Source organism: Festucalex cinctus, chromosome 1 (assembly GCF_051991245.1).
Source record: "Festucalex cinctus isolate MCC-2025b chromosome 1, RoL_Fcin_1.0, whole genome shotgun sequence".
Lineage (NCBI taxonomy): Eukaryota > Metazoa > Chordata > Actinopteri > Syngnathiformes > Syngnathidae > Festucalex > Festucalex cinctus.
Window position 1 is genome coordinate 22,497,250 of NC_135411.1, and position 24,373 is coordinate 22,521,622.

General features: G+C 41.5%; 2 protein-coding genes across 16 annotated transcripts in view; one reads left to right on the plus strand and one right to left on the minus strand.

The window, feature by feature from the left end:
- LOC144020339 (ras-related protein Rab-8A-like) overlaps positions 1-24,373 on the plus strand; it is a 316,622-nt gene that overhangs the window by 283,239 nt on the left and 9,010 nt on the right. The gene's annotated exons all lie outside the window — the stretch shown is intronic.
- Positions 1-24,373, minus strand: part of ptprfb (protein tyrosine phosphatase receptor type Fb) — a 273,163-nt gene that overhangs the window by 177,583 nt on the left and 71,207 nt on the right. The window lies entirely within an intron of this gene.

Here is a 24,373-nt window from a genome sequence, read left to right on the forward strand (position 1 = left end):
CATGTCATTTATGGGCAGCACGGTGATGAGTGGTTAGCACGTCCGCCTCCCAGAACTGAGGACTCGGGTTTGAGTCCAGCCTCCGGCCTTCCTGGGTGGAGATTGTATGATCTCCCCGTGCCTGCGTGGGTCTTCTCCGGGTACTCCGGTCTCCTCCCACATTCCAAAGACATGCATGGCAGGTTAATTGGGCGCTCCCAATTGTCCCTTGGTGTGCTTGTGAGTGTGAATGGTTGTTCTGTGTGCTCAGCGATTGGCTGGCAAACAGTTCAGGGTGTACCCCGCCTACTGCCCAAAGCCATCTGGGATAGGCTCCAGCACCTCCCGCAACCCTTGTGAGGAGCAAGCGGTTTAGAAAATGGATGGATGGATGGATGGATGGATGGATGTCATTTATTAAAACAAACATTTCTGAAACTTGTGAAGACTAAGCCTCATTTAAGGGTTTCGTAATCTACGCCCATATTTGGACTTCCAAAATGGCGCAGTTTGCGTGTCGCCTGCAATCTTGTCAATGCTTAGTGTGAGTGTTTGTGTAATCTATCTATGTATGCTTCAAACTACAGTAGAACAACTGAGTGTGCACCCAAACTGTTATTGAAACTGTAAGGGAAGCGGGAATGTTGTCCTGTTGTGTGCTTGGTACGCGCCGGCCAGCGTCACTGTAGCCTTGTGTTGCCCATTCATTTTAGACGGAGCCGCTCAGTCCCACCACACGGCATGGGTGTTCCCCTTGTATTTAAGCTTTTTTTTTTTTTTGGGTCACATTTTTCTTTCCCAATCAGTTACCACATGTGCTTTAGAAAGTTTGCTTTATAGGAAGAAAAAATAAATAAATACAAACAGTAAATACAGCTCAGGTCAGGATTTTTTTTTTTTTTTCTGCGCTGCAGACATTTGCTGTGCACTGAGGGGGATGAGAGCACTGGCTGCTTGCAGAGTTGAATAAACGAGCCACATCTTTGAAGTTATTTGTCTCCAATTAACTTTCCCCCCCCCTCCCTTCTTGGAGAGCATAGAAGGAGGAGGGAGAGAGGGAGCAAGACAAGAGACACTGTGCAAACACAGATGCCTTTTTGCCCTGTTGATTAATGTGCATTGTCCTAATAAAAAATGGTTACAGCGGGTACAAATTAGCCCCAAGGACAACACGAGTAGCCCACGGGTCTGTTCTAAAAATAGGTCACGAGTGATGGGACACCGTGACTGACTAAGAAGAATTCAAACGGAAGAAGAATGTTAACAATTATATTCGTATTTAAACTTAACAACATGGTACATGTTTTTTCTATACCAAATATTCCCTATTTTGTTTTAAAACAAAACAGATTCTGGAAGAAAAGTGATATTTTCATGTACCTAAATATTTCAAAAAAAGTTCATTTTGGAGCTGTAATTTTATTACTGTGATGCTGTGATATTTTTTCCTCATGGTTATAATAGCGTCACAATCTAATATCGGACCATGCGGCGTGACATTAATATTCTGGCCAGAATTTGTTCCTAGATCTACCTAGCAACCTAGAACAGAAAGTGCAATCTCAATAGTCTGGACACAGTTTTCTACTGGATCATTTAAAAATCTACTTACCAAATATACTCTGTCATTACAGAAAGAAAATTGCAATGGAAATATTAGGGGTGTGAATTGCCTAGTACCCGGCGATTTGATTCGTATCACGATTCATAGGTTTCGATTCGATACCGATTAATCCCGATACAAATTTATAAGTCGATCGTTGCGATTTTTTTAATTCAAATTTAGAAAATACTAATCAATAAACTTGTACAGTGTAAGATTTGTATGAAAATGTATTATTTATTTATCTGAAACTTCAGTCTTATACAGGTTGTAATCTGTTTCATGTTTGAACAGCATTGAAATAAAATATTAAGTCTTAATGTTCCATTAATATAACATTATTTCATGCTTAAGATGTGAACCCTAAGACATTTTGGTGAAGATTTTTCTATCAAAAATTAGGGGTGCAACGATCGAACGGCCAGCCGATTTATCGGCCCCAATTTCCTTAATTTTGGAAGATCGGCGATCGGCCGATCCCTTAAAAATAAACCGATCTTTTCCACCAATCTCATCTCCCTCCTCAGAGGTCTGAAAAAGCCTCTTCTGCTGAGATGACTAAAAGGATTTGTATTTTTATTTGAGAGAACTACTTCATGTGCAGTTAAAACAACACATTTGTATTATTTCGCCAATATTGTTCATTGTTTTCCAATAAAACAACTGGAACACTGAAAATATAAGCTGCCAGTCATGAAAAAAAATCGGTATCGGCAAAAATCGGGATCGGCAGGTCAGACTTTTTAAAAGATCGGGGATCGGTGATCGGCTGGAAAATTGTGGTCGGTGCACCCCTATCAAAAATGGATGTTTAAAAATCGATTTGGCTGCCTATTGAATCGATTCAAGAATTGCGCGATGTAATATCGCGATATATTGCCGAATCGATTTTTTTTAACACTGCCAGAGAAAATATCCTGGCCACAAATTGTCAATGAAATCAATCACATAATCCACCTACCACCTAACGATTTACCGAAAATCATAACAGAAAACAATATCTGGACACAATTTCCTATTATGGGATTAATGAAAAATATCTACCAACCTACCAAATATGTATAACATCAAAGTCGTGAAACCTCAATATCAATATTCTGCTCCAACGCTACAAAGCACCAAAAAACAAAATGATGCTCGGAGCAGTCACCAGCCTATACGAAGACAACAAATGTGCAGTTATAATTGATGGGAAGAATGTCAGAAAAACAAAAAGAAAGCAGACCGTAGTGAGAATCTTCTTTCAAACTCACAGGCTCTACCAGAGGAACGGTGTCCACTTGACGCTCTTTCGTTAGGAAGAGTGCAACCCCAGATGGGTTCAAATTAACAAAAGTGCCACGGTGTCACTGAAAAGCAACATGTATGCATAGCTAAAACCTCCCACCACCCTCTCAGCCCGCGACCCCCCGGGAACACTGCGTGCAGCATGTGTGCCACAAATGAAGCACAATTAAGCAAGCTGTAAAGGCGAGAGCATTGGTGTTAAAACAGTTGGAGGAAATACACTAGAAGGAAAAGTATTCCAAAGCATGTGGGGCTTCTTTTTTTTTTTGTCTTTTTAGGAATTAGATTTAGTGGAGGGAATAATAGGATCAAGATATATGACCTAAACTTCTTCCCTTATAGCCTGCAGTTTCTGCCTAATGCTATTACAAACAAAGTAACTGTGCGTACCCATAAATTGCACTAACAAAATTTCTTATCCTCTTGCCCGTGGGGCATCTTTGATGAGCAATTGTAACGCTATAAAGCAGACCGACAGTATGGTACGGATAGAAATCTCGTCTGTTCATGGAATTATAGCAGCATCTCCGGAGGACTTTTGGGGTAAAAAAAAAAAAAAAAAAAGTTTTTTCAAAAGTTATGTCTTGAAGGGCTTACGACAATAAATCTTAAAAGTGTGTGGCATATTTTCCACACACGTTGGGTGGCCAGTCAGCTTTAGTCTATTCATTTCGGATAGATATGTCAGCGTGTCGGGGAGACAAAGCCTCCGGTATTTGCAGTGGAGGGGAGGAAATAACGTTCCTTCTTGAGTGCCGGGAGCTGTTGCAGCGTGTTACTCACAAGGTTGTTTCAAAATATTTGCCGGACACCTTTTCCGACCACCCTGCGGGGGAACCCGGACTGAGGAAAAAAACAAAAGCCCAAGTGTCAAGATGTGGTGTTTCTTGCGTGAGAGCACGACTGAGGGCAATGACTCAAAGGAATGTAGTGAGTTATCTGAAACCTGGAGCCTCTTTGCCTTGCAGTTCAGTCGGGTAACCATTTTATTTCCTCTAGGGAAAGACTAACTTTCTTTGATCGACTGCTGACAATTGAAAAACTGATTATTTTAAAATATAATATTCGTAGAAGGCACGATGGTTGAGTGGTTAGCACGTCCACCTCCCAGTACTGAGGTCTCAATCAATCAATCAATCAAATGTTATTTATATAGTGCCTTTCATACATTCAAAATGCAACCCAAAGTGCTGGACATCCATAATACAATAAAAAGTAAAAAAAAGAAAAAGTCCCCCAAGAACGTACCAACAGACATACGAAAACCACAACATGGCGGGGCACAGAAGTACCCTGTAAGGAAAGACTCGGGTTCGAGTCCAGGCTCCGGCCTTCCTGGGTGGAGTTTGCATGTTCTCCCCGTGCCCGCGTGGGTCTTCTCCGGGTACTCCGGTCTCCTCCCACATTCCAAAGACATGCATGGCAGGTTAATTGGGTGCTCCGAATTGTCCCTAGGTGTGCGTGTGAGTGTGGATGGTTGTTCGTCTCTGTGTGCCCTGCGATTGGCTGGCAACCATTCCAGGGTGTACCCCGCCTACTGCCCAGAGCCAGCTGAGATAAGCTCCAGCGACCCTTGTGAGGAATAAGCGGTCAATAAAATGGATGGATGGATATTCGTAGAAGTCAGTCAAAAGGCGGGTGTTGTCATCGATGGGAAGTGACGATTAATGGAAGTGCCCAGCTCTGACTGCTTGTCGGGTGACTAGTTGACAGATAAGACTCCAACTTTGTTAATGGTAAGAATTTGGAGTGTTCTTTCATATTTCAAAATGAACAATTGGGACGAAAAACAAAAATAAGCATAAGACTGAAAGAGGATCTGGAACGTGGTTGAACTAAAACTGCATCGCTCGGTAGAAACGTGGCTACTAAGTGCTAAAATGACACATTTGGGTAAATTACCTAGTTCAAAACCTTTCAAAACCTCATCCTTGGCCTTACTGTGTCAAGTTTGTGAGACTCCATGTTTGAATGTGTTTTTTTTTTTTCTGGGTACTTCAGCTTCCTTCCTCATTCCACAAACATGTTTGTTTAAATATTCAATTGTCCAAAAGTGTGAATGGTTGTGATTAGGGGTGTTAAAAAAAATCGATTCGGCGATATATCGCGATACTACATCGCGCGATTCTCGAATCGATTCAATAAAAAAAAATCGATTTTTATTTTTATTTTTTATTATTATTTTTTTTTTAAGAGCTCAGAATTGTTCATTCGGTAGTCTTACCGATTCAACGTCTTATCATCATTGCCTTTTTTTTATTTTATTTATTTTATTTTTTTTTGTGTGTGTGTGAATCGATTTTTAAACTTCCATTTTTAATGGAAAAATATTCAACAAAACTTCTGACTTCAGGTTAGGATTCACACCTTGAGCATGGAAGAATGTTATATGAACGGAACATTAAGCCTTAATATTTTATTTTAATGCTGTTCAAACATGAAACAGATTACAACCTCTATAAGACTGAAATTTCAGATAAATAAATAATACATTTTCATATAAATCTTACACTCTACAAGCTTACTGATTAGTATTTTCTAAATTTGAATGAAAAAAAATCGCAACAATCGACTTATAAATTCGTATCGGGATTAATCGGTATCGAATCGAATCGTGACCTGTGAATCGTGATACGAATCGAATCGTCAGGTACTAGGCAATTCACACCCCTAGTTGTGATTGACTGGCGACAAGTCCAAGATGCACTTGAAAGAGGACAACAACTATAGGAAGAGAATGAGATGCTAATACACTGCTCAAGGTACCAATGCCTGCAATCAAAATTTAGCATATTTGAACCCAAAACTTTAATTCCAGCTAATGCCCCGAGTCTTTCCAAAAAAAAAAAAGAACTAAAAAAGGAATGTAGCTTGTGTCAAGTTTGTTGGCTGACAAATTTGTTTTGACGCCTGTTTTCATGTGCACTTTGCGTGCGGCACGGCTGATAGAGTTGGCTCGCTGCCGCAGCTTCCAAACCCTTGGCGGTTGTCGCCAGATATCTTCCGCAGCAGATGCCAGCATCGGGCAGATGCTCTTCATCTTCAATGAGACAAATTCCTAGAGCAATGTTTTATTCTTTATTTATTAAGCATCTTATTTACGCTCTGTTCACATAGGAAAAGGCCGCGGTGTGTTTGAAACATAGACGCAGGGTGTTCGCTGATGCTGGGATGTACCATGCTGACACGCCAACCGTATCCAAGACTCATCCATAGCATCCCCATTCATCTAGGAAGAAGCTTTTAGGAGTCTGGGGAGTCCCTCCCACCAGTAATGCAACTCGCATGACATATGTGCTATAGAAGTAAACAGTGCGACAGACAGAAGACTAAGAGGTTTAGGGAAGTAATTAGACAGGCAACAATGTGATGGTGGAAATCTCAAAATAGTCAACATGGAGAACGACTCATTTGAAGGGTGTGGGGAGGGGAAGCACACCTTAGCTACATGGTGTTACCCCGGGTTTTCACCGGTTGCGGTTGCGGTGCGGTTGCGGTGCGGTTGCGGTGCGGTCCGGCAACGCAAGCAATTAGATTCCATTCATTCGAATGGTGCAGTTTACACCGCTTGCGGGTGCGTTGCGTGTCGACTGCGGAAGGCCTGCGGCGTGCCGCAAGCCTTCCGCAAGGATAGACCTATTTTCTATTTTTGCCGGACGCCTCAGCGGTAGGCCTCCGGCAAATGGCAAGCTAGCACAAAACACATCGAGCGGGACAGGAAGACCGAGGCAGTTTCAAAATAAATTTCCGGTTACCTTTCAGAATAAAACACTCGCCAGCTCCTATTTCGCAAGTTTTTCAGCAAAACGTGACGTTGGCGTCGCCGGGCCATGTGCTCATTCACGGTTTAGACACCAGCGAACATGGACGAGGAGAGGTTTATATTGGAGGTGGAAAACCACAAAATAATATATGACACGGCACATCCTTTTTATAAGGACTGTAATGTAGTGTGAGTTTGATGTTCGCGATTGCTTGTTGTGCCCGTCTCGCTTGCCGTACTGAGCGGCAGCCGGACGCGGAAGACAGAAATAAAGAGTGGACCCGCACTGACCCGACTCTCGTTATTAATATACTTTACAAGGACAACCAAAAAAAGGATGCTGCATGTTATCTCATAGCAGAACACCACCTCTGTATTTGCTTCTCTGTTGAGCACAGACTTTCTGTATGTTTGTCGTTGTGAAATGCCACATGATCGCGCGCGCGCGGTCCCGCGAGACACGTTGGGAAGTGGGCGGCGACGGAGCTGCCGGACCGCAGCTGTGCGGAGCCGGTGTGGATTGACAAAAAAATTGACCCGTCCGGAGCACGCAGTCAAGACGCACCGCACCGCAACCGCACCGCAACCGCATCCGGTGAAAACCCGGGGTTAGCCTGCCTCCTCAACCACCACCCTCGAGTGAGGTAAAGTAGTGGTCCACAACCACCGGTCCAGGTCAGTGGGCCATTTCGTACTGGGCCACACAAAGAGACTGAACAAAAATTAGAGAATTTGAAAGATGTTTACTGAAAATAGGTGCACCCACGATACACCTACGAGCTTGCAAAAATATCATCGCGGCCGCCGATGAGTCGGACGCTCGCGGGAGCCCCGACGCCCGGCCACGGTGGCCCGGAGCCGCGGGGTCTCGGGAGCCGGCCGGGCCAGCCGGCTCGGTTTGCGCTCCTCCCCTTCCCCACATCCACTCAACCGTGGTCCCTGCGCGGCTGGCGCGGCTGGTGCAGGGACACCCCCCCCCCCCGTCCCCCCGCCGGTGCCAGCGCGGCCCGGGCCCTCCGAACCCAACAGCCAACGGGTACGCAATAGGGCTTGGTATTGCCGTCAACCTCACGATACGATACGTATCGCGATACATATGTATCCCAAATAAGACACTTTTATTTTTATTTATTTTTTAACAAAATATAGGAAAATTGGTACACTGAGACACATGCCATGTTAAGTTTATTGATACATAAATGTTGACATTCTTCCTCTGCTTTCATTTTTCTTAGCAAGACACAGTGTCCAATCACCGGTGAGCTATTTTTGCATTAATTGAAGGCAATTAACTTCAAAGACGCTGCTGGTTTTGATTTTTTAGGTGCAATGCAAGCTGCAAAGGCAAACGTGAACTGCCGATTTAAAGTTAACAAGCAATATCGATTCTGACGCCTGCGTATCAATACGTGTATTGTGATGAGGCCCGCAACGATATATTGCCGTATCGATTTTTTGAGCACACCCCTAGTACGCAACAGGGTTGGAGAGGCCCCCTTTTTATATGGCGTGCCCAAGTCACACCGTCCGAATTGCGCAAACTCGTCGTGCAAATGCAGAAAGTGCGTAAACTATGCACAAACTATGCGTGAACTCGTTGTGCCAGTTCGTGTCAATGTGGAAATGAATGGTCACACATTCGTGAACTCGCGAAAGGCTTGCAAATGTGGCAATGAAGTCTTCAAAACTGCTTGAGCAAGTGGAATTGTGTGATTAAAACAAGGCAGAATATTCACATCACCCCCCCCCCCCCCCCAAAAAAAAAAGCACAGCACAGCTTCCATTATAACATTCTGTCTTTCTGAAGTGGAATTATCTCAAATGATGGTAACAAAAACAAAATGATGCAGTAGACCAGGTGTTCATAATACGTACATTTTGTGATGATTGGATCAGCTCATTATTACTATTATCACTAATTACAGTTCAAATACTACATTCAGTGTAAAATGAGATGTATTTTTAAGAATCTGCTGGATTTCTATGTCATCTGTGCATATATTACTTCATGTGAAACGGGTCCATCACGCCAAAACGATGAAGAGACGGAACGGCGTGGTACAGCAGTGGCACTCTACATTGAGATTTCACAGGAGGTCCTTGGTTCCGGCCGACTTGCCCACCATTCGCAACCTCCAAACCTCAGCACCCCACCGTATGTTGTTTGAGCTCAGCCTGAATAATTATTGATCGTCCGTGCTCTCACTACTGTGTTCGCCAGCGCCTGTTCTTGCATGCCTTCACACCGTTTGTCTTGTACTGGTGGAGAAGAGGCTTATCGCCCAGGGGGTGGTGTGGGGTTGTCGGAACTGAAGTGCGTGTGTTTGTGTGCGATTGAGGGGGTGTTGGTGGTTGGGAGTCTTTGCCTTCTGTGCCTGCCTGCTTAGTCATTTTACGGTGCCATCTGTCCTCAAGCAAAGCGTCGAGTGGCGCCGCCTTGGGCCATTTTTGCTCGCCGGGGCGTATTTGTCGTTGATGTACGCGTGCACATCTGCTGTCGAAAATATACTTCTGAGTACAATTTTCTTTGGTTAAATATGTACCCGTTGTCAGGATGGCTTCTTTAGACAGCAAACTGGTTAAGGCTGAATCAACAGTGCGCAAGTGGTGCACTCTGAGATTGCTTTGCAATCAAGCACATTTGAATAGGGCTGGGAATCTTTGACTGTCTCACGATTCGATTCGATTCGATTACGATTTTTGGGTCTGCGATTCGATTCAGAATCGATTTTCGATTCGAAATTATTTGATTGACAAATGATTTCTGCTTCAATTTTCAGATATGCACAACATTGTCATGATGTACTCCAGTCTGCTGTGCAAGACAAAATGATAGACATTAATTGTTTTTTTTTTTAAATAAATTTATTAATTTTGTATTGTAAGTGCCTTTTTCCACAAAAACAGCATGTGGGCTACAACTGCCTTTTCCCCTTATTCTTCATTTCTAATTTAAATAAAATAGATTTTTGGATATAAATATTGATTTGATTAATAAATGAGAATCTCGATTCTTTTATGAATCGATTTTTTGGCACACCCCTACATTTGAAAGTGACCTATTCTATATGAACGATGAAATCTTAAATCAATTTCTGTGTCCTTCACTTTACATCACCTTTTTGGAGGGTCTTAACATGCCTGAAAACTGAACTTTTCTGCTGTTGTCGGGGTCAAAATTGCCAAAACTCACTCAGTAGAAGTAAAAATCACTCACAGACAAGTTTCAAGGAGCAGTACAACATTTGGTGGACATGTCTATCATAACAAGACGTGTGAAAAAGTCTCACGGTTCCAAGTTCGAAATTGAACACAAATACAACCATTTTGGTATGAAGCCGCCATTTTGGGTGAACTCCAAGGCTCAAATTCCTTCTCGAGAATTCGTAATAATGAACCCTAATTGGAAGCTGATATTGTAGAGCAGGTTTTCCCAACCTTTATTGAAGAAACCAAAGCACATAACTCAAAAGTATGAAATCTGACAGAGCAGCACCAAACAAAAATCTCACAAAGAATTATGCACTGAAAAATTGATGAGCTTGTCTCATTGACGGACTGTTGTGAAATCTGGGCCTGTTTAACTGAATACAAAGCTATTTTTCTATTGTAAGAATGTCAACAGTTATTAATTGTACTGTCCGCCATCTCTTGGAAGAGCATTTAATTGCCTGTAACTATACTTTACTGGCATACATAGATTAAAAAAAAGGCATTTTGCTGTTTACCTTCAGCATCTAATGTTACAGTGCTTGCCGTCAAAGTTTGATCAATTTGAAGATTCGCTGGGTAAAAAAGGGCCAGCTTTAATTTCACCATTTTACAAACAGGCACTAGTTCCTGACAGCAATTCATTTTTGTTTGCTTGCTCATACAGGGGCAGTCAAAGCTTCCATTCCATGGGAAAATACACTGTGTAATTTGTACACAGGTGAATGACATTCTAATACTTAAGCCGTTCTTATTCCAGTTTGGACAACACCTCATTATGCCTCAGATTGTCGATGCTTTACTTTCTTTATACTGAACAAGTCCAAGTATTCACACCTTTCGCTTTTTCGTTGATGAATGTGTGTTTTACATCGAAGCCTGCCTCTTGATTTATTACCAGCCCTTTGCACAGCGCTTTGCAGTGCAAGCCATTTTCACTCACGACAACACCGATAATCGCCCTCCAATAAATCCAATTGAAAGTGTGTATCATCTCCACCGTGTAATACACATCAGCATAATACCCATCACCTCTCATGCCTAGATTGATTTGCGCACCCCCTGTCCCTAGAGGTGTAAATCCCCCCCACCTCACCGATCAGCATGAATTTATGGAGGCGCTCGAGTTTAGTTAAATGTTCGCTCATCCGGAATAAATGCCACATCGACATTGCGTCGTATGAGTGAAGCAACCTGCAACGTTGGAATGAGTCACCGTCTGTGTGACCGCTTAATCAGACGCATTCAATCCCCGCCCCTTGTGCGTCACGGAAGGTGCACCATGCGCCATAAACATGAATTTCGCACGTACCTAATGGGGCCGGGTTGCGTCACCAGCACACTTGAATCCTGTGATTTATTACAGTCGGGCTCGGACTCAATTGTAGGTCAAGTTTACTTTTTGTTTGGGCGTACTCGCACTAGGCCGTGCGAGACGTGCGATCCGTGCCCGAGAACACTTGACACCAACAATCCAGGACACTTAGCTTGTGTGTAGCTAACCCTTAGCAGCAAAAGTAGACATGTCATACAGTTACTGTAATGTGATCGTCCTGTCAATTACTCATTCAAACCGCCACCTTGTACAACATTCATGAACAGAGCAAGTAGAAATAATGATAGAGCCCACAAAGAAGTCCACTGCAATGAAATAAACAACAGTAGAAATAATTCATAGTGCAAAAACAAAAAACACCACTATGTGCTATGTTAGTGGCAAAGGCTTCTGTGATCACTTTTCTTGTCAGTTGTTCAAGAAAACCACAACATTGAACAACAGAAATAAGCAGAGAAACTAGATGATGATCAATAAATAAAAGATATGGTATCGAAAAAAAGAGTACATGGCACACTTCGTCACGCCGGGGTACATCTCATGCAATGTACAGTCAATTAGGGCATTCAAGAATTATTCAAATAACTCTTATAATTAGATTTTTACAAAAAAGGGTGATGCAAAATCTCTGCCTCAAAGCTTTGCATGGATGATTTTTCCACAAGGACTGATGTTACTGCTGTCACATAACATGGAAATAAGCTGTCGCAATGTTGGCAAGACAAGAAAAAACCTGGAAACGACAAGTTGGGATAATTTCCAATCGTAAAGTAAAGGTAGAAAAGTGCAATGGGTACATCAACAATCACTATGACAGAAAGTAGTAAATCAATGTTAGTAGACTTAACACGATCAGGATTTTGGCGGCCAATCACTGATGAGCGATTTTAAATAAACCAATCACTTATCTGATTCCAAGATGGAACAATAGATCTATTTAAATAACTTGTTTATTTACTTTCCTGTATATATTTGTGTACCATTTACTGAATAGCAACAAAAGGTATTCTCAATTTTTTTTTCCAATATTTAATAATCTTTGCCATGCCCCAAGCAAGGAAAGACAAAAAACAATGAGCGTAATTTCAATACAAAACATTTATAGAACCTGGTGCTGCTTTAAAAGCATGGAATACATAAAATCCCAACTTAATAATTCAGTTGGAACCTTTTGGAAATATTTGAATGAAAAACTTGGCAGCAGGACGTGAGCTGCCACGCCGACACTGTATATTAATCTGACATAGAACTTAACAGTTGTGTACGTCTTTGATTCGGAAACACAATTTACACAAACTGTACAACTGTGGACAATGAATGGCGTTACACTTTCATGTACAATTATACCCTTAAAAACATTTTTCCACTTGCCGTTGACTTAAGATGACATCACGCATGCTGAGGAAATAGGTATTGACCAATCAGGGCACACCTGTTTTCTGAATGTGGCTATGTCGGGTTTGCAAGATGAGCTGTGACTGGTCGCTACCTGAGGCCTGACCAACTGAATTTTGCATCTTATTTCATATTCCACAAACACAATATTTATTAGAATACCATGTTTAGATTAGGGGGCTGCATATAACTTATTATTGCTCCTCATTTTGCGCAAGGGGACGAATTGTGATCATCGAGTGCATGTTTACGCTCCGATACTGGCACCTCACAGTATAGGTGTGCTCAAAAAATCGATACGGCAATATATCGTTGTGGGCCTCATTACAAAACATGTATCGATACGCAGGTGTCAGAATCGATATTGCTCGTTAATTTTAAATAGGCAGTGAACGACGCGTTGCTTGCGCAAGGCTGTACAGCCTCTTTGAAGTTGCGCATGGCAAGTGGGAGCAGAGGAGACACATTTGACTTTGCGGCTTGCATTGAACCTAAAAAATAAAAACCAGAAGCGTCTTTGAAGTTAATTGCCTTCAATTAATGCAAAAATAGCTCACCAGTGATTGGATACTGTGTTTTGCGAAGAAAGTTAAAGCAGAGGAAGAAGATCAACATTTATTTACTTATAAACTTAACATGGCACATGTGTCTTAATGTACCAATTTTCCTATATTTTGTTTAAAAAAACTAAATAGAATGTGTTACATGAAATAGATGCTGTTTTTAATTCCCAAAATATTTCAAATAAGCACATTTTAGAGCTGTAATTTTAATACTTTTCTATTTTTGCTCATATCGGCTCATGCTGATTAATAAATGTTCCCGGTGTGTCTGTGAAAACTGCTCCTTGCTCTGCAGTGCGTACACATTTAGACCAGGCATGCCGCTTGGTGGTAAACCAGAAGAGCTACTAACAAAAACATTTTTGTCATCCAGCATAATAAACATATCCTTTAGGTATACATATGACCCATTATTATAAAATGAAAGTAAATTAATGTAAAATATCGGGATACGTATCGCCTTGAAGATCAAGTATTGGGATACATATGTATCGCGATACGTATCGTATCGTGACCCCTGTATCGTGATACGTATCGTATCGTGAGGTTGGCGGCAATACCCAGCCCTACCTCACAGCCATTATTGTGCTTTTAATGTTCAATAATTGCTCCTGGCACCAGTTAATGATAAGAAAAAAAAGAAAGACACCACTGACTCGGTCCAAAGAAGTCCAGGTGTCTGCTGCAGAGTCTTTCAGCTGTCTTCTTGGCAGTAAGGCGTTAACAATTAACCCCCTGCAATCGGCTTGTAAACAGACGCGCTGTAAAACTCGATAGGTCACAGGACGTTAGCCTTTGTTGGCTCGGATTTCAACGCGAAACCTTGTCGCGGCAACGGCGTATAAAAGACACGCACCATCAACTTTGCGCTTACAGCAAAAGGGAAAGAAAACAACGTGGTTATGTTACACTTTCATTTCACCACGCGGGGCCGAGTGTCGCGCTGTTATTCTCCCGAGGTCCTTTTTCTGAGAGCGACAAAAGCCTTCTAGGGCATGAAAAACAAACATGAGAACCTTGTTGAAATTCCGCTTGTTTGTGGAGCACAACACAAACCTCTTATCACCCCCGCAGAAGGCCGTCATTAGCTAGCCTCACTGTTAGCCCTGCGCATCTCAAGGGGCCCTTTAGACCAGACAACTGAAAATGGAGGAAAAACTGCGTCGCTTTGGCTCTTTGTTTACATGTCGACGCTTCTAAAACCAGTAAAAATGTGGGTTGGGTTGTGATTCTTGCTGGGGAGTTTTTTGGACCGGTAACAATTGGTCACAACTAGTTTAGCAATCAGTGGTTAGTACATCTGCCTTATTGTTCAGAGATCTGTGGTTTGATTTTTGGCTCCGGCAGTTGCATGTTCTCCACGCTGTGATACAAGGGAGTTCAGAACATTTCTAGAAACATCTCCCATCCCCCTTACACATATTTTTAAAGATTGTCCATGAAAATGATGGGGTAGAAATGCAACCTGTCGTTTGGGTAATTGAAGTGCAGGGGGTCTCTGTTTGACAGAGCTCTGTTCCTACGGTGGCAACATAATCCTAATTAGGTCAATCAAAACATGCCATTTCCGAACTATAATAAAATATGTATGCTTTAGCCTTCCAATTATATTGCAGGTCAAATTGACCAATTAGAGTAAAAAAACTAAAATAAAAATACCAATTAAAAAAAAAAAAAGATAATTGAACATGGCCATATTTTTGTCTTTTTCTCCTTGTTATTCTCTATTTATTTGTTTGTAGTTTTTTGACAACACGCAGCACTGACCCGAGAATGGGAAGAAAAAGAGAAAAAAAAGTGAGGTTTAAATCAAGCAGTGCATAGTGGCAGCTTAAACCTTCCTGCTCTATTGGAGGTAACTGACATATTATGTTATGTTAAAAAAAAATTAAAAAAAATAAAAAATCAAGGGACATATTTAGGGTCATTAGTGGAAAAAGAAAAGATTGTTGTTGTTTTTTTAGTTTCTTTTCAATTATTTTTTTTAAATGAACTTTTCTGAATGAAAATAATTGCAGTGGGTCACATGAGCAATGTCTATTTTTGATGTACCAAAGAAGCAATAACAGGAAGGTTAAATCCAGTAGTACATGGCTGCTTTCCTTAACCGCCCTGTTATATTACATTACGTTTCAAAATCAATTAAATAGGTAATAAAAAAAAAAAAAAAGTATTATTGCCTTATTTTTGTTTCTGTTCTTTTTTTTTTTAAACATATTTGTTGCATTGATTTTTAAATGATTTTTTTTTGTGAAATTCAAGTCACATTGGCAAACAATGTTTGGTGTATCCAAAAACAAAAACAACAACAACAACAAAAAAACAAACATAACAGGATAATTAAAATGCACGGCATAATTGAAATGAGTGAACGTTATTGTTTACTCACCAGCGTGCAACTTCTATTCAATAGGTGGCAACGAGGTGAGAACATTAAACCCCCAACTTTGCACAAGCGCATAGATGGGGGGGAATGTTTGGGGGGGTGCATTTGAGGGTTTCATACAATTCAGAGGGTGTCTGCACTGTTCTAAATCAATTACCTCCAGTCAGCCAGCGCTTAGGGTTGGGGGTATTGTAAATCAGCTTGGTGTCAAGCCAGATTAGGGACTGTAACGGCCTGTAGAGTGGAGCTCTTTGGCCAGCAGGGACCCAATTCCAGGGTATGTGTGACAGTAACTTTTTTTTTTCCCCAGTTGTAATTGTTTGGCGATACTTTCAAATGAAATAAGAGATGGAGAGACAGATAACGATCGCCTCTTTTTTTTTTTTTAAAGAGCAGCCCAGCTCAGTGTTGTAGCGGCGCGATAAATAAGCAACGTTGGAGCCCTGCAGTGTGCAAGCTGTTACTTTTACTCTTTTCCAATACTATTTCTATACTTTTAAAATGTCAGAGGCCTGCAGGGAAGAAAAATTTAGATCAATGGAAGGGACTGCTGAAGGGCAATATTGGATTTGGTGGCATGTGTAGCTAAAGTATGTAGGGACGTCACGATCTGTGTATGATAAGCACCAAAATTGAGGTCCATTAGTACACAGTGGGTCAACTCAAATGAAAATCACCAGCTAACATACATATGTTTTTTTGTTGTTTTTTTTACACTGAGCGTGCGTTCTCATCTACAGCAATAGACACAAATGTGTCCACAACATTGGAGGCACATTGCCTGAACAGGCAGATAGGATCATTTTCCTCAACAAGAACATCTTCACTACTGTACAGTACTGTACCCAAATTGTTCTGTAAACTACAACAGATTAGGTTAGCCCATTTAATGGGAGCAACTTGTGCAGCGTTTCCCCCAGTGCTTTATAGGGCTGGTGGGTCGCTAGGATTTCATTTATTTTTTGCCAGTCCCCCATGTAGGAGTCCATGGAACTTATGTGTTCTTACAGAACTATTTTTTTGTTGTTTGTTTTTTTGCCAGCCCCCCATGTAGGGGTGTGTGGGACGTATGTAAACACAATATTTTGTGGGTCTTCAAAATTCATCAAGATAGTCTAGTTTCAAAGTTGATTAACAATAAAACTGTGGATGTCATTTTCAGTTGCCAGCAAGTCAAGTGGCAGTTAAAGGCCGCCCCCTGAGATGGATAAATGCAAGTGGATTTTTCTGCTTAATTCATACTCGATAAACACAATAATAATCAGAATATTGTGTTTAGACTATTGGGGGAGCATAGAACATATTGTAAAACAAATATTTTCTTCTAGATTTACCCTTTATCAAACTTAGACTTAGACTTAGACTTGACTTTATTGATCCATTTGGGATGGCTCCCTCTGGGAAATTTACATGTCCAGCAGCAATGAGAACAGATCATAAAATAAAATAAAAATTCAATCAATAAATAAATACGGTTATTATTGAGGAATGTTTTGTGGTGACCACACGTACACGCACGCACGCACGCACGCACGCAAACACACGCAATTTACAGTACATGCAAATTTTGACTAGCGGTCCTCATCACCAAACCCCTTTTGGGTCACCAGTTGGATGGGTTCATTTGGCACAAAAGAATTTCATGGGAAACAATTTGTTTCCATTTCAGGAGAGGAAAAAAAAAAATCTCTTGTGCTATTTCAAACACAATGGTACTCCAAAGTTATATTAACACACAACCACTGACTACAATGATGGGGACATGCAATTGTAGCTTTGAATACTCACATTCTTTCACCGCTGTCTAGACATAAAGACTTGTTTTAATTTACAAGAAACTATGTTGAAACAGCATCCATCCATCCATTTTTTGAACCGCTTATTCCTCACAATGAGAATTGTATGTGATTCAATGTTGAGTGAACAAAACACTGTAGCAGAGGTTTATGTGATATTACTGCAACCGTGTGCATTTTCACACATGAAACAGCATCACAATATTATTACATGAAAACTAAGTGTCATGTGTTAACTTTGCACCCTGACACTGTTGTGGAACCGTTTTACACAGAGACGTCCTGGTTTTGATTGTACCTCAGACGTCAGAAGAATTGGCAGGTTGAGTTTTCTCTTTTTCTGTTTTGGTGACATTCATACAGGAAATAAATGTGGGAATGCCGTATAAAAGGGGCCATCAAGCCTCCAAAACTTGATCAAAGTTTATCGTACCCTGAGGAAGTGAACTGTGCCGACTTCTGGAAAAGAGTGGGGTTGAGTTTGTCCCCGTATTCCATATTTGTAGTAGCTGTTATACAGTGACACTGAAAAAAAGACGGGAAAATGTGGGTAACGTAAAAAGGAGCTGCTATTCACGTGCCGCCTGAGTGCCTACACACCCGGATCGAGGTTTACCATACACGAATCAAAGTCTATTTACCCTGGCGATATATGCTGTACTGTGGTGGAAATGTGTCTCAAATCCAAGGATACTGCGGAGAACAATTGTTTGGACTAGGGGAGAAACAGATACTTGTATGTGATGGACTCTAGGGCAAAGAATTACGGTGTATTTATAGAGGTGGATTTGTGTGCTGCGACGGCTACCAGAAAAGCAAAACCATTTTAACATTAGCTCTTTGCCATGCCATCCATCTAACAAGCTCTGTTCTGTCTTTGGTTGTTTCTTTGCCGCCTAAACTTTGCTTCTGTGGGTCAATTACTCCCGCTCTGTCTTTTTCTGTCGGTCAGAGCTGCAAGCCGGTCTGTCGGAGCAGATGGGACCATATATCACCCACCGCTCTCCAGAGGCCAGGGGATTTAAAATGTAAACGAGTCGAGTGCAGGAGTCGTTCGGACTTTCTATGTATTCCAGACTCATCAAACAAGATCGAGTTTCAGTCTGCCTTAAATCACTATTAATGTGCCACAGAGCAATTAACTTCAAGGAGGATGTACTTATACCTAATCCTAATCGATTTAGTTTGACACTATTTGGACAGGAAGGGACTCTTTCGAGGGGACACCAAAGTACTGTAAGCCAACATGAATGGAGAATAGACATATTTCTCACAGCACATCCGATTTAAGATGAGCTGGAGTCTATTCTGGTGAATAGCAAATCACAGAGGCACAAAGAAAGATATCTCACAATCACACCTATGAACAGTTTAGATTCATCAAATGAAGTGAAGTGTATGTTTTCTGAAAGTGGGATAATGACACTGTAGTACGTAGTCCAACCATTTTCATATCATTTGTCCTCATAGTCATCAAAGCCGTTTTGAACGAACGTGAAGGAGGCACAGCTGCAGCAGCTAATGTTGCTACGCTAAGGGAGCTAAGCTAACAAGGCAGCAACAACAAATCTAAAGCCATTAACGCCAAAGTTATGACATTCATAGCGCTAGACAAGCAGCCGTTTTTTGTAGCCGACCTGTTTTTTTGGGGTGTTGTTTTTTGCAAGTTAATAGCACATTTGGAGCCACGTTGCATCCTCCCAAATGGCCACAGCCTGATTGACAAGAATGGACTAACACTACACGTAAGTCTTACCGCAGTTCGGGGTGGGGGTTTTCAAGGATGCATATCATGTTATTTTATTTTTTACTGTTAAATTTTCAGAGAAATCTCTACTATGCCCAGTGCAGTCAAAGCATTAATACAGAAGCATTTGTGAAATGATCAAGCCAAGCAGTGAACTAACTCTTTCATTCCAGTTACTGTCGGCTGTAACCAAGCCACAACACAGCACGCTAATGTGAGCAGCTTATATATTTATTTATTTATTTATATTATTATTTTCAAGTCTGTGCTGCCTTCACAGCCAGTCCAGACCACGGAAAACAACATAACCACACCCACACACCCACAAGGGTTACTGCAATACCAGTTTTGTCTATTTACTTGATTTCAATTGTTTTTAATTAAGGTTGACAAATAACGCATATAATTTTACCAAATGTTCACCTACTTCATCCTCATGCACTATTACACTTAGGGTTGAATAAATGCATTCCTGTTGCATAATACACGAATGTTTTGTTTTTCCAGATAAACCAGTTGTAGTTCTGTATTAATTTAAAAATTAACTTTTTATTTTGTTTAACTATCTATTAGCCATTTCATATAGAAAATAAATACACATTTGAAAGAAACACATTTGTTTGCTGTGATAATCAGAGCTACTTAAAACATCAGTTTTTTACATTCCTGGATGCACAAATTGCCAATTGTTCTGTTTAAGCACACGGTATTGTTGTTTGTTCACTTCTAATAAAGGAGTGTATGTTGAAGTACATGGGATTTATTATTTATTTTCTATTTTTTCCGTGGCATTGAAATGGCATCGAGAATCATGGAATTTCAATGGTATCGGCATCGACTACTAAATTTCTGGTATCGTGACATTCCTAGTCATCAGTGAGCTGGATTTCTGCTGAAAGGGTCAGTGAGGGTCATTCAGAACTGCTCGCCAGTCAATCAGGGCATTTATTGACAAACCACCATTCACATTCACAACAATGGACTATTTAATATCATTTAAATTGTATTGAAATGTGGCAGAAATTCGCATTAGCGAGATCTCTTTTGTGATCTGGAGCCTCGATCGTCTGTCTTTGCGGCAAGATGTTCCAACGGAGATATTAACCAGGGTCTTCTACCTATGAAGTAAATGCGCTAACCACATTGCATCGTCTTCATATTAAATTATGCTATTACTTCAGAGCCGGTTGTGGTTACCACACCAGAAGTCGGATGTTGGACTTTGTGCCAGTCGCACATCACCTCAGACTACCTTGCAGGTAATGAGGTCATATCTGGACATGGAATCTGTCGTCGGGGAAAAGATTATGCTTCATCCTGCCTCTCTCGAGGTGGCAGCCCTGACAGGAAGGAAGAGTGAGGAACAACAGGCGAGCGCTCCGATCGATTGCCAGCTGACTAGCAAGGTCCATTATAATGACAAGCCGGAGTCGCAGCGCGATGACCCACACTCCAACGATGGCCTCATTACTACGTACGAATCTCTCACTGGGACCAATCTTTCTTTTTCACCACACCATCCTGTCTCTCTCCCTTTTTTTTCCCTCAACATCATCTCCATTTACAAATCACGACTGGATTTGACGCTCTAGTTAAAGGAAGTCACTTAAAAGTGGCAAAACCACAAATATGTTGCTCAAGTTGACATCAAGAAATTCTTCAGATTTACATGTGCCCGCTATCGGATATGATAAGGAATCAGCCACCATGTGAAATATTGGCCACCCTTCAACCTGTCTATCAACAGATATGCTATCTGCTCCACTTAGCCCCCACCCGCTGTTCGACTGGTTATTTTCAAATACTCAGACCTTGGAAGACTTATTTATACCCTCACAGTACCCCCATCCACTCACTCGCTCAGCAGTGCAGCTGCAGATAGGATTTACCTGCCGTCCAAACAACCTCCAGACTATCAATTACCACTGTTACCCATTGTAGAATCACTGTTCTGCTGCTCGCCTAACAAGAAACACGCACACATATACACAGTCAAGACGGGCGGGCAACTCCAGGATATTCCCCTCCTAGGATTAGTTGTGGCTTGGCTGTGAAATTTTTACCGACTGGAGCTCATTGTCAATGGAACTAACTCGTTTTCAGACCTCACATAAACAAATTAAAAATGTACTGTGTTAGTTACTACAAGTTATTATTACAACTCAACATAAGTGTGACATAGCCTGAATTAACATCAGTTGAAATGCGCAGTAGCCTACCACACAATACAATACATATTTGAATGGGGGGAAAAAAAAACAGTTCAAAGTAAAGCAGTCACTGTGCATGCTTTCTCATGACGTGCATGATTTTACACTACAGCAAAGTTGTTCTTCATTTCACGACATTGTTAACTAGCAACCTCAAATGTCAGGACAAACACTCCCCTGAAGTCTACTAACGATCATAAAAAAAAACGTACTTTTGTGTGGGCTTGATTGTTTTGAAGCCTGGACTCAATACATTTAGAATACAGACTGATCAATAGATCAAAATATGTCTAGCTTCATAAGGCATAAGGGCTTCATCTAACACCAGCTCCAGCTTGCAAACCTCTCGCAGCTGTCTATTTGAATGGGTCATTCTACAAATGCATCCCAGCTAAGTGAACTAGAGGCAGGGAACACCCAGGATTGGTCACCATGAATTGCAGGGTGCATACAGACAATTGCCAATAAGTATTCACACTGACATTGTGCACAATTTAAGTATTGAACATAATATGCATGTTTTTGTAATATGAGAGAGAGCTGGTGTACCCAAAGAAAACCCACACAAGCAAGGGGAGAACGAGCAAACTCCACACGGGAAGGCCAGAAATTAGATTTTAACCTCGAACCTCAGAACTGTGTTCAGCAGATATGTCACCCAATTCTTCCTGACAGGTCATCTCGCTCTCTTGACAATTATTGGGCCGAACAATGAGGCTGTGGCGTGGGAAAAGAACATGTCACTCACCACCCCCCTGCCAAGATCCACCCTGACACCAAAAGTGCTTCCTGTCTGGTCAGCAAACAAAAAACCATCACGGTCATCAAGACGAAGTCATTCCGCCGACTGGTTAAACGTCATCCTGGTCAAGCTTTGTTTGGGCCGAAGGTGTCGCTTTTGATCCCCGAGGCTGAACAACCATGCAGAAGACAGACATCAGGTAACGCTTAGAGTTAAACTCCTGTGAGGACACCATCCGTCCGTGGTCATGTAGGCAGCTTGTGAAGTAAGATCTGAGACACGGCGATCCTTTTGTGCGAGTCATCGACATCCTGGAGCAGCCAGCAGTAGTGCAGTGATCATTAGATAACAGATTCAGGTCACAAGCCACATCCAATGTTCATATGAATGTCATGTCTCTCGTCTTGACCCTTCATAGGAGTTTCCACGTGCGCCGTTTGTATGAGCACATCCAGGACATCCATTTCCTAGCAGCGCTTGTTAGGACGAGTAGGGCAAGCAGAGTCTGCCGTGTTTACTAATGTTGAAGCAACGCCTTTATCAGGGAAGAGATTTGTAGGGGAAGAGGCAGGGGATTAGCCGTCAAATTGCCAGGCAGACAGCATTCCCGCTGCAGGGTTGCAAAGCGTTAATCTCTAGAGCTAGAAGGGGGAGATCCCGATAAAGATTTGGTGGTAGGTCTGGACTGCTAAGAAGGGTTCCAGGGGGGGCAAACAGTACTTCACTAGTGTTGCGTCTTGAGCACATGGTGGTTTCTACATAAAATATATCTATCGTATGTCACATTGCCATTTTTGCCAAGAACAATAAAGACTGGATTTCAGTTAAATATTTCTTAGAAAACAAACCACTTGGATAAAGTTAGTACAAGAATCGGAAATTGAATGCCCTAGAGAGGATATATGACTGTGTATGTAATTATGACCCACAACAATGACTGAATAATTTGCCGATCATGTTTCTGGCACAAATATCTACCTGATTTCAAACTTTGAGCATCCAGGACTCAGTTCAGCAAAAATCTACACATTCCTGATGGCTTGTTAAAAAAACAAAAAACAAAACCAGGGCTCGAGACTGCGACCAAAATATTTGGAAATGTGAGCTTTTTTTTTTCTCAGCGTGAGTAAGAATTTTATCTAGTCGCATTTGTGTGCAATAAGTTTCATTCCTTCCTCTAAAACAGGCACTGTATTCAACATTGTGGTTGACGGTAGGGTTGGGCGGTAATACGGTAATAAGGTATCCCGCGGTGTCTAAAATAGAAACGTGTCACTTTAAATACCGCCATTTAAAAAAAATAAATAAAATGATATAAATATATTTTTTGAGAGAAAATGTAAATATGTACTTGTTTTCAACTTAATATAACTATTTACTTATAACTATTTTTAAAACTAATAGCAATAATTAGTAGGGATAGGCGAGTACCGATACCAGGTATCGGTATCGGGCCGATACCAGCCTTTTTTCAAGTACTCGAGTACTCGTGACGCAGACGAGTACAAGCGACCGATGGCAGAGGGGGAAGAGTGAGTGAGTCCTCCTTGCCGGTTTGGAAATACTTCAAAATTGTGAATCTTAAACTAAAAGAGCATTTTTGTGTTTTATTTTGAGCGTTAAGACTATTGAAGAGTGACTGTGCTGTTTATTTTGTCAAAATTAAAGGAAATATATTTGTTTAAAAATATCTTTTAGTGATTTTTTTTATTTGTCAAAATGTACTACTGGTATCGGCAGTTGGTATCGGCATCGGTGAGTACTGAAGATCTGAGTATCGGTATCGTATCGGTCTGAAAAAAAAGTGGTATCGAACGTCCCTAATAATTAGTCATGTGACAGTCATGTGACAGCCCATAAACCGGAACGACTAAAGACAAGATGGAGCGTAGCAGCTCGCGAAGCAACTACATCTGTTGCGAAAAAAAAAAAAAACAAGGCGCCACTTCTGCAATTTGGCAGTATTTTGGCTTCAGGCCCGATTTAAAAAAAGCGAGCTGGTAGATGTTGATGCGGCAATATGCAAACAGTGCACGAAGACGGTAATTGCGCGATGCCGACGCGCGGGGCCCTGGCGGACCAATGTGAAGGAGCGAGCCAGAAAAGAAAGCGCTGCCTATTATCGCGAACCCGTCATTCAGGGAGACGATGACCATCTGGACAGACTCAGCGACAGATCAGAAAATAAAAACACCACAGGTAGGCATGTATAATAACATAACGGGACATAACGAACGACCCGTTTTGTTTTCTTTCCTCACTGTTCGTTCGTTGCCGCAACAGGTTGGGCTTTCACACGTCATGTGTCCCGAGCCACACAGTTCAGCCTTTAATAACAGTGACTGTCACTAATATA